The sequence below is a fragment of the Ictidomys tridecemlineatus genome, chromosome 12 (genome assembly GCF_052094955.1).
Source record: "Ictidomys tridecemlineatus isolate mIctTri1 chromosome 12, mIctTri1.hap1, whole genome shotgun sequence".
NCBI lineage: Eukaryota > Metazoa > Chordata > Mammalia > Rodentia > Sciuridae > Ictidomys > Ictidomys tridecemlineatus.
Genome location: NC_135488.1, coordinates 102,743,425 through 102,755,454, shown reverse-complemented (window position 1 = coordinate 102,755,454; position 12,030 = coordinate 102,743,425).

The window sequence follows — 12,030 nt, the reverse complement described above, 5'->3', positions numbered from 1 at the left end:
TGAGTTGCTTAAGGCCTCACTAAATTGCTGAGGCTGTACTCCCGGTCCTCCTGAGTCAGCCTCCCACACTCTTCCACCATAATGTCCTGCCTCACCTTGAGCCCCAAGGAATGGAGCTGGCCTTCTATGGAAAGGCCAGCTGAAACTGTGAAACCCTAAATAAACCTTTCCTCTTCCACAATTGCTGGTTGAGTCTTTTAGTCACAGTAGTGAAAAAAACTGACTAAAACAAAGTATTTTCAATTCTCTTTCTCTTTTTTTCTTTTTGGTACTGGGGATTGAACTCAGGGGCACTCAACCACTGAGCCACATACCCAGCCCTATTATTATTATTATTTTTTTTGAGAGAGAGAGAGAGAGTGTGTGTTTTTTTTTTAATATTTATTTTTTAATTTTTTGGTGGACACAACATCTTTTTATTTTTTATTTTTATGTGGTGCTGAGGATTGAACCCAGCGCTCCTCGCATGCCAGGTAAGCGCGTTACCGCTTGACTCACATCCCCAGCCCCCCAGCCCTATTTTGTATCTTATTTAGAGACAGGGTCTAACTGAGTTGCTTAGTGCCTCACTTTTGCTGAGGCTGGCTTTGAACTCATGATCCTCCTGTCTCAGCCTCCTGAGCTGCTGGTATTACAGAGGTGCTCCACTGCGCCCAGCTTCTCTCTCTTTTTTTTTTTTTTTTTAACAAATTTTTTAGTTGTAGATGGATACAATATCTTTATTTATTTATATGTGCTTCTGAGGAGCAAACCCAGCGCCTCACACATGTGAGGCAAGTGCTCTACCACTGAGCTACAGCCCTAGCCCCAATTCTTTGTTTTTGCTTACATTTGTCCCCTGCCCCCACCTTCCTCCCTCCCTCTCTTCCTCCCTCTCTCTCTCCCTCCCTCTCTCTCTCCCTCCCTCTCTCCTTTCTCCTTTTGTGTTGAGGATCAAACTCAGCGCCTCAAACCATGCTGGGCAATTACTCCGGTCCCAGTCCCTCTTCTCTCTCCCAGGAATGTCCCCCATGTCTTGGATCCTGGTCTTCTTCCCTCCTTGCTTCTTTCCTTCCCTTCTTCCAGTGGGGTCTCACTATGTTGTCCAGGCTGGTCTTATGCTTCTGGGCTTAAGTCATCCTCTTGCCTCAGCCTCCCGCGTGTTGGAGCCGCAGACAGCTGCAGACGTGTGCCACCACCCCTGGCCTAGCTGTCTTTCAAGGTCTGGTCTTGCCGCACTCGTAGAGTCTTCTGTGGCTCCCCCAGGGCTTTATCCCTCCAGGTCTCCCCCTGCTTTGCCAATTACTGTGTCATATCTGTCTTAGCTCCATTACCAGTTTTCAAGCCCCTTGGAAGTAGAGAGTATGTCTTACACTTCTTAGGATATGATCAAGTAAAAAATTGGGGGCTGGGGCTGTAGCTCAGTGGTAGAGACACTGGGTTCAATCCTTAGTACCACATTAAAAACAATTTTTTTTAAATAAAATGAAGGCACTCTGTCCATCTACAACTATATATATATATATATATATATATATATATATATATATATATATTTTTTTTTTTTAATTTGTACTCAACAGCTGAGCATGGTGGTGCACACCTGAAATCCCAGTGACTTGGGAGACTGATGTAGGAGGATTGAAAATTTGAGGCCTGCCTCAGCAACTTAGAAAGGCCCTAAGCAACTTAGCAAGACCAACCCTGTGGTGATGAAGCACCCCTGGGTTCCATCTTTGATACCTCCCCGCCAAATTTGTACTAAGAAAAAATACTATACTGAGGCCCCACTCTGTAAAGGGAACTGAGCTTTGGGGGAAATATGAAGAAAAAAATATAATAGAACACAAAGAAACAGAAGACCGGCTTTGCTTTCAAATGGCAGCAGTCCAACAGGAGATTTCAACACTGTAGCCCACTTGTAGACTAACTTGGGGTTAGTCTTCTTAGACTGTCATAACCAAATACCCCTGACCAGTAACAGGAGAAAAACAGAAAAGTAGATACCAGTTTCTCACAGTTCTAGAGGCTGGAAGTCCAAGACCAAGGTGTTGGCAGGCTTGGTTTTCCCTGAAGCCTCTCCTCTTGACTTGGAGATGGCATCTTCGTGGTGTGTCTTCACAGGACTCTATGCTCACATGAATCCTTGCTTTCTTTTCATGTCCAAACTTCCTCTTCTTATAGGGACTACAGACAAATTGGATTAGGGCCCACCCTGATAGCATCTTTTTAACATAATTCACCTCTTTAAAGGCTTTATTTCCAAATATAGTCACATTCAGAGGAACTGGGGGGGTTAAGGCTTCAATGTATGAATTTGGGGACACAATTCAGCCCAGATTGCTTTTGAATGATTGGTTATTTGTAGTCTTATGGAATATGTTCCACATTTCACAGGAGTTGAAACAGTTGCAACAATCTTTAAAAGGATGACAGTATGGGGCTGGGGTTATAGCTCAGTGGTAGAGCGTTTGCCTAACATGTGTGAGGCACTGGGTTTGATCCTCAGCACCACATGAAAAAATAAATAAACAAAACAAAGGTATTGTGTCCGTCTACAACTAAAAATATTTTTTAAAATAAAATAAAAGGATGACCGTAAAATGCTATGCTCCTGAGATACCCCTCTTGGTTCCCAAGAACCTAGCAAAGCCAAAGGAACAAAGACAGTGTGCAGGCCAGAATGACTAAATAAGTGTTATCTGACTTTTTCTCATGCACACTGGGACGAGGATGAGCTAATATATCTGTAGAAAGTTGCTCTCTGGGCATATGCCAGGACAGTTGCTCCTTGGGATGCTGGTCATAGAAGCAAACTAAGCAGGATAATGCTGATGATGTCATGCCTCTGCAGCCTGGCATATAAAACCCCTCTCTCAGGGGTGACTGGTGCAGAACTGAGGGCACTGTGGAAAGGATACCACGTGTCACTCATCTAGCCACAGGACAAAACACCATGAGGGAGAGGAGGCACTGCTTGGCAGAGCATCGTCGAGGTGCTCTTTCCAGCCTGTTGCCACTGGACCTTTTCTTTAAGCATTTCTCAGTAAAACTTTGTCTCGTGTACCATTCTGGGTATTTTCTTTGATCTTTCAGTAACCTATCCCACTGCCCTGGCACAACTGGTCAGTGGATGTGACAATAAGCAAGCCATCCAGGAGACCAAAGAGACCCTGTGAGTTCCAAGACTATGGCAGTTGAGAAAGGGACTCAACTGATGGGGGAACCCCTGGGAACTCCTGGGAACTTCCACCTCTCATGTGCGTGGGAGTGGTGGCTATTATGGATACTTGGGAGGCAACATGAAAAGATGGAGATGCTCCCCAAAGTCCCAGGGCCTAGGGGAAATATTGCTCATGGGCAAGCCATAGGGTCTAAAGCAAAAGCAAGGGCTATGTAAAACAGCAGCAGCTATGGGGTGGCCCCCTCCTCACAGCAGTGAGGGTAGTAACAGAGGTGGAGCTGCAAGTCCAAGTCAAGTAACTGCAGGAGAAATTCATCTGTGGCATGGAGCACCTTTAACTCAAGCAAGGACTACCGAGAAATTAGTTGCTTGTGCGAAGAGTACTGAGGAGAATTTAGAAGCTCTAGCCTTTCACTGTGCTAAACTAAAAGGAAAACATCTACCGTGAGCTAAGTAAGGATGATAATCACTCAAAAGAAGATTAGGATCCCCATAAGTAGGACCCATGTGACTCCAGCACCTCAAAAGAGAATGAAAACTGGTGTGATCCAACTGTGCTGCCAGTTCTAGGGGCCAGAGTGGCTGTAACTCAAAAGGTAAAGACAGATCAGACATGATTGGTGGGATGGATGTTGGGACGCTGCTTCCCCCTGTCAGAGATACGCATGTCCCCATGAGAGATACACTGCTGCTGAACTGGTAGAACTAGGGGGAAAATTTAGGCAGAAAGCCATGGAAAAGACAGCAGGATGACTGTTGTAGTTTGGGGACATTGGTACTGAAGGAATATTCCTGTTAGGGTAAATGAATAAAGTCTCCTCAGTCCCACACACCCTACCTTACAGCAACATATATATCCAGCTGTTCCTGAGAATCAAGTTATCTCTTTATTGTCCTGGCTGATAGCTACCTATAAAAATGTTTGATCCAATGTGGGGGATTTACTCATGGAAGACTTGCAAGACCTCCTCCTGAGAGAGTCAGCGATGAAGCAGGTGGTCGATGCAGTGAGCTACATTTGTCTTGATAAAGCAACATTCACAGCAGGAATAAAGGGTATCATTCTTCAAATGGCTCTGAAGCAATATCATGGAGCTATGGTTGCAATTCTGAGCCTTTCCCATTTCTAAAGTGGCATAGGCTGTAGCTGATATATATGAGGGAAACAGAAAAAAATTAGGAAATGAGGGATGAGTATGGATTTTAAAGTGGAAGAAAGAGTATAAAGGAAACAAGGAGTCAATAAGGTAAGCCGGGCAATTTGCTTTCCATGAGAAGGGCAAAAATGGAGTTTTCAATGTTCTTCCCCAAGGCTATTTACATACCCAACCATGGGATGGTGGTGGCGGCAGATCTGGCCTAGTGGACAAAACCTGACCCAGTATTGATATTTTATTATATTGATGCGATATTAATTTCTGAGTCTTTTCCCCACCTAGAGGAGGGCAGAACAAATGGTAGTGGCACATTGGCAAGAAAGAGAGGACGGGTTGTCAATAGCTTCATGTTGCAAGGACCTGTCTGTAAAATATTTAGGGTTGCGTGGTTAGGTAAGGCTAGAGTGGTACCAGATGCTGTTGTGGATGAAGTCCCAGCTTTCCTATCCTAACCACTCTCAACCAGTTGCAGACCTTTCTGGATGACCTTGCCTGGTGTTCCTCCATTTCACACTTGGCACAAATGTTAAAACCATTGTATGATTTTATAAAAGGAAAAGCCCAGTGGGCTTGGAACCGGGTATCTGTAGCCCTCTTCCCAAACAAAAATAGCTATTAAGTAACAATGAGCCTTGGGATTATTAGACTAGCTGTAAGAATCGGATGTTGTTAGCTACCCTGATGGGTTCAAGCAAGGCCTATGGCAGTGGCAAGTCAACAAACAAGTCCCCATCCCCCGGATTTTGGTCACAACTGTGGAAGAGGATAAAGGTATGGAAAGGCATTTCGAAGTAATTTCCACGTTTAGAGCTGACCGTGTATCACATTGTGGCATGTAGCCATGCTTCTTTGCCAAGTAATAAAAAATAAACAAAAATAAACAAAACTCACAACTCGCCAGATAAACAAACTACAGCTAGGAGGCTAGAAAATGTGCCATCTAAAGTTGTGACTGCTGGGCTACCTAGGAAGATGGGCCACAAGGAAAGGAGAGTTCTCTGGTCCATTGCAGAGTGGGGGGTCCCACCAAGATGCTCAGACATTGTATGTGTATGTGACTCATACTCTGCTGTTCCATGAAGTAGTGTGGCAACACTTTGTGTGATGAGCAGGTAACTTGAGGGAGGCAATGATGACAGGTTGACCTTGTCAGACCATTGTCCCTATCAGAAGGCCACAAGTTTGCCTTAACCTGTGCAGATACACACATTGCACTGCTATAGGCACATATTACAAAGAGGCCCTGCAGAAGACATTTACACCCCAAAACTGGGAATACAAAATACTTTGCTGTTGCCACTGCTGTAGGCTTTGCCACTTGGGGTCCATATAGTCCATTGGCTAAAGGAAGGGTGATGAGGGCCTTGATAGTTTCTAGGCATGTGAGGAAAGGACCCACAAGACCAGAAATACAGTATTGTAAATCCAGGGATAAGCCATAGACCAGCAATACTCTAAGAATGATCAGGTTGCTTACATATTATTAAAAAATCAAGATGTTCCTCTATTAGCACCTGTTAAAAACTTCTTACATTTTACCCCGAGAGCTAATCTGTTCACAGACAAGTACAAGGTGCAGAATAAAATGAAATGCTGGGTCTGCAGTGAATTGCATCTGTCCTCCACCGGTCTCCCCTGGCATCTGCCACTGGCCACCTTTATGCAATGGGAGTGGATGTTAAGCCAGAACAACACCTGCTGATTACAGACACAGCTGGACAACTGCTCTAGGGGCTTGAATGTAAATTTGCCTTCTTTTAAGGACACCAACTATCATGTTTTCCTCTTGGTGCAGGAACAAATGGACATGACAGCCTTTAAAGGGGTACAGTATGTTCAGTAGCTTGAGGTGGCTAAATGCAACACAGGCGAAAATGAGAAGGAAAGTTCCTCTCCACATAGAAAGAAATGACGACAGTAACCCCCTCTACCTTTTGTAAATAGAGAACGGACCCCAGTCATCAATGTAGTGTGACATTATAGTCAACTGAATAGGTTGGCAAAGTCAAACAGCATGTACAGGAGCATATCCCTCCTCTTGGGGATGGTTGTGGCCATGTGACACCCATGGATGGTCATACCTGCCTTATAACCAGATTGGCTGATATACTTGTGTGAGCCCTTATACTTCCCACTTTGTCTATAATCCCTACTAATGGGGACACGGTAAAAGGGCGTGGAGTGACTCTAGCTCCTTAAACAGCAAGTGCTGACATTTAGTACCAGGATGAAGCTTTAGCCAGACACACTACTCCCACCTTAAACAATACTCAGAGAGCTATATATTTTGCTTAATGAGAAACTAACCATGTGAAAGATGGTACTTTAAAATAGAGTGGCTGGGTTGGGGTTGTGGCTGTGCAGTAGAGCACTCACCTCACACGTGTGAGACCCTGGCTTAGATCCTCAGTACTACATAAAAATAAATATGCAAAATACAGATATTGTGTCCATGTATAACTAAAAAATTATTTTAAAAAACAGATCATTGTGTATAAATCTCTGATAATATTATAATGTAAATTTAGCCCTAAATGAATTACTCATTACTGCTATCAACAAAATTAGTCTTGATCCTGTTTCTGCTTGGTCATATTCTTTTCCTGTTACATGGAGATACATTGTATTCAGTGGACTTGCTCTTATAGCAGGACTTATTACATTCTGCTGTGCTCTGTATTGCCCTTGTGGGGTTTAGCTGCAATGTACATCTTGTGCCACCCAAGGGACATCCAGAATATGGGCTCAGTAACACAGTGAGGGCGTTCAGGAACAAGGGAATTGGAGTGTGTCATCCTTAAAGAAAAAGACAGTAAAATATTATGTTCCTGAGATGCCCCTCTCAGTTCCCAAGAACCTAGCCAAACCAAGGGAACAAAAAGAGTGTTCAGGCCAGAATGATTAGATAAATGTTATCTTAAAGGACACTTTCTCTCATGCACCCTAGGAACTAGGACAAGCTAATATTATTTGTAGAAAGTTGCTTTCTGGGTATATGCCAGGACAGTTGCTCCTTGGGATGCTGGTCATACAAGCAAACTAAGCAAGCTAATGCTGATGATGTCACCGCCTCTGCAGCCTGGCATATAAAACCCCTCTCTCAGTGGAGAATGGTGCAGAACTGAGGGCATTGTGGAAAGGATACGACATGTCACTCATCTAGCCACAGGACAAAACACCATGAGGAAGAGGAGGCACTGATTGGCAGAGCAATTTGGAAGTGCTGTGTTCAGTCTGTTGCCACTGGACCTTCCCTTTAAGCATTTCTCAGTACAGCCTATGTCTCCTATGCTGTCTCCAGGTATTTTCTTTGATCTTTCAGTAACCTATCCCACTGCCCTGGCATAAGGGGGCTGTGGGTGTAACACAAGTTGTTGACTAATGCATTCCTTGTTTTTTAGAGGCCATCCATCAGATATGCTTCCTTTAATTTCATAGCGCAAAATACAATGTAGGGCACAGAGCAATCCTTAATCCCATAAACAATGAACAGAAATGGATCCTCTTTGTATTTGGTTTTCCATCTTTCAGAACTAGAGGCAGATAAAACCAGAAGAGGGACTATTAGGGACTAGGAAGGAGACTTTTTTTTTTGGGGGGGGGAAGCGAAGAGAGGGCTAAATGGGAGGATGGACATGATATATTCATATAGAGAAATGTCACAGTGAAACCCATCAATTTGTACAATTAATATGTGTTAATAATAACAAATGGAGAAACAATTAGAGTTAGAGTCTCATTACATGGCCACAGAAAATTCAGTGGATTACAATCTTATCTTCTAGTATTGTTGTTAGTCTGGAACTTCCCGAAGCTTACTTTTATACCAGCGTTTCTCCATGTTATAAAATTTTCTGAGTCTTTTCTGTGGTTAAGTGTGGGAGGCCAACCTTATGGGTGACTGAGTTACACTCCCCAGCTGGGTGCTGAGGCGCTCAGTCACAGAAATGGGTGTGTCTTGCTACAGCCCCATGGGTGAAGCTATGCTCACCTGTTCCTTTGTAATCTAACCCCTTGCCCTGTTTAGGATAGAATCTTCCATGGAAGTGCCTTGTGTGTGTCCCCTTCTCTTACTGTGCCCTTGGGTGTGGCCTATCCAGGTGTCAGTCAACCTGCTGATAGTGGACATTATGAAGACAGACTCAGCCCCTGAAACCTGACCCCTTGCCTCATTTGAATAGCTTCTCCTCAATAAAAGGGGTCAGAGAGTGCTCTTGCTCTCTCTCTCTTTCTGCAGACCCTTAAGGTCAGAGGAGCCATCACAGCGACCCCAAAGAAAAAGGTATTTGTGTCTCTTGTGTGGTTATTTCGTGCAGCCCAGTTAGCCCAGTTTAACTAGAGTGACCCCTGAGCCTTTTAGTCGCAAGAACAGAAACCTGGCAGTTAAGTCTTATCAAAAACCTGGTCTAGGGGCTGGGTTTGTGGCTCAGCAGTAGAGCACTCGCCTAGCATGTGCAAGGCCCTGGGTTTGATCCTTAGTACCATGTAAAAATAAATACATAAAAACAAAGGTATAAGAAAAAGGATTGCTTGAAATAAATTAAATTTTTTTTAAAAAAAGAACCTGTTCTGGGCTGGGGATGTGGCTCAGGCGGTAGCGCGCTCGCCTGGCATGCGTGCGGCCCGGGTTCGATCCTCAGCACCACATACCAACAAAGATGTTGTGTCCGCCGAGAACTAAAAAAAAAAAAAAAATAAAAAAAAAAAAATAAAAAAAGAACCTGTTCTATTAGGTATGTGATTGGTTTGAGTGGCACATATTGGGGATATTTGTATGCTAGTGAAGGTAACTGGCATGCAGTAATAAAGGGAGGTCTCATACATATCTGTTCAGGAAGACAGATATTAGGCAAGTAGCCAATAGGAAGGTATGCTGAAGTCTGGAGGACAAAGTTGAAGGAACAGTGAGTAAGGCTCTCATCTAATGGATAGAAAAGCATCAGGCTAAGATTTTATGGAGAAGCCGCTCAGGTAACAGGCAACACTGCTCTGTACACCTCTTTTCTACCCAGCAGAAGAGCTCTTAAAAACTTGGTGCTGTTGATCTCTGAGCATCAGTATAAGTGACATCAATATATCTGATGGTATGGGCAGCTATGGCCACACTGGTTACATAAGACTTGTTTTTTGGTCATTGTCTGAGTCACACCATTTGTTTAATATTTTGAATATCACCCCCACATCAAGGTATAATTTATCTACATTTTGGGTAAAATTTCTATCAAGGGCACCAACTACTCTATTATTCATATAAAGATCTACATGATAAATTTCTCTTGGCATTCAGAACTCAGGATGATAAATAACTTTGTGCTGTAATGTACAGTTCCAATTAACATCATCACTGAAGTCACCAGAACTGTCAGTTTCTCTGTACGGCAATCTCTACTGACAATTTGTCTTGGTTTCCTGGATGTCATCCAGTACACTGACCAAAGAGGCCAAAGCAGGCATCTGCATTAGATTTCAACCTCCTTTCCTTTATGACTTTTTTTTTTCTCACCTTCTTTACTTTGGACCTAAACTTTGGCTACTGAGAACATAAGTATAGTGCAGGGAGATTCCTTATAATTTGTTTATTTGTTTTTCCAACAAGTGATTACAGAGTTCTTACTGTATGCCCAGTATGGGTACAACGGTGAACAGAATCAAATATGGTCCTTGTCTTCATGGAGTTTAGAGTCAAATATATGGTTTATGGTAGAAAAAGCCAATTTTCTGTGGGCCATGTAATGAGACTCTAACTCTAATTGTTTCTCCATTTGTTATTATTAACACATATTAATTGTACAAATTGATGGGTTTCACTGTGACATTTCTCTATATGCATATATCATGTCCACCCTCCCCTTCAGCCCTCTCTTTGCTTCCCCGCCAAAAAAAAGTCTCCTTCCTAGTCCCTAATAGTCCCTCTTCTGGTTTTATCTGCCTCTAGTTCTGAAAGATGGAAAACCAAATCCAAAGATGATACGTTTCTGTTTGTTGTTTATGGGATTAAGGATTTCTCTGTGCCCTACATTGTATTTTTTTTGGGGGGGGGGTTCTAGAGATTGAACTCAGTGGCACTTGACCACTGAACCACATCCCTAGCCCTATTTTGTATTTTTAGAGACAGGCCTCACTGAGTTGCTTAGGGCCTTGATTTTGCTGAGGCTGGCTTTGAACTCGCTATCCTTCTGCCACAGCCTCCAGAGCTGCTGGGATTACAGACATGTGCTATCGCGCTCAGCTCCCTAAATCTTGTTTGGTCAACTATTTCCCTTTCAGTCTTTTCTAATAAATGATTTTACCCTCTGCCTACCAACAAATTCATGTCTCTCATCCACTGAAATGATAATTCTCTTGTCTTCATTTAAGTTCTTGCTCTTCCTATCAACTGACCTAACAAGGGAGTTGGCCTAGATCCTTCACTGCCTGCTCACTTCTTTTTTTTTTTTTTTTTTTTAATATTTCTTTCTTTATTTTTTTAGGTGTAGATGGACACAACACAATGCCTTTATTTTTATGTGGTGCTGAGGATCGAACCCAGGTCCCGCCGTGCTAGGCGATTGCTCTACCGATGAGCCACAATCCCAGCCCGCCCCCTCACTTCTTAACCACTTGTAATTCTGCTTCTGGCCCTACATCTCCGGGTGGCCAGGTGATTTAGCATTAACTTTATTTGGTTAACGGAGGGCTCTTCTTCCATTTTATTCTAAAAGAGAGAAGCAGGCAAGCAAGCCCTTTTAAATTGTGAAACTTCGTTCCAGAAAACCTTTCCCTTCCCCTTGGCTCAACTCAGCAAAAATGCCTTTTGTAGGAAGTAACTTACCACTTGACATTGTCACTTAAGTTTTCTGGGCCTCAAATGCTTAATGTGTAATATGAGTAAGTTGTACCAAGATCCTTTTCTTGCCTTAGGAGTTTGTAGGTGTAGGAAATTCAGTCCAATTAGATGAGGAAAGAGCCAAGGGGAAGTGTCCCCAGAGTGTCCTGACCTTGGGGAGAGTAGGAAAACAAGAAGATTGCAAACTCTCTCATAGCTCATGGTGGTAGAATAATCAGGAGAGAAGGAGGCCAAGGAGAGGAAGAGTGTGGGTGTGTGGAAGGGCAGAGGGGTAAAATGAATTCTTTTCTAGAATCATAGCTTTAGACATTCACCAAAAAGGTACCTACATGCAAGTTCTCAGCTTGCAAATCCAGGATGCTTCAAGCTTGAAACACATCCTTGACAAAGACTAGCTTTGTCCCCAAATGAAAATATGTAGTACAAGAATCAACTACTGTGGTTAGTGCTTCTCTGCTCAAAAATGAGTGCCTGAGGACAGGGAGTCTCTCTTTTCAGTCTTTAGAGGCTTCTGGCCCACTGTTGAGTGCAGACAAACTTAAGATTGTAAAACTGAGCTGAAGAATATGCTTAAATTTTATTTAGTTTAATAATAAAGGGTGATTCTGAGAGTGATTCAGTAATTAACACATTGAATTATTTTAGCATTAATATTTGCAGTTTACATATTCTATTTATTCCTCATTTATTTACTTCTTTCTTTATTCTTCTGTTTCTTTTGTAATGTAAGCTGTTTGGGACAGAGATTATCTACAGCATTCCCAACACTTAGAATACTGTTTGGAACATAATGGGCTTTTAATAAATATTTATTAAATGTTGCACAAATGAATTTCTGAATGAAATCTGTACTTAATGATTCTCATATTTTAAAACTTGGGGCC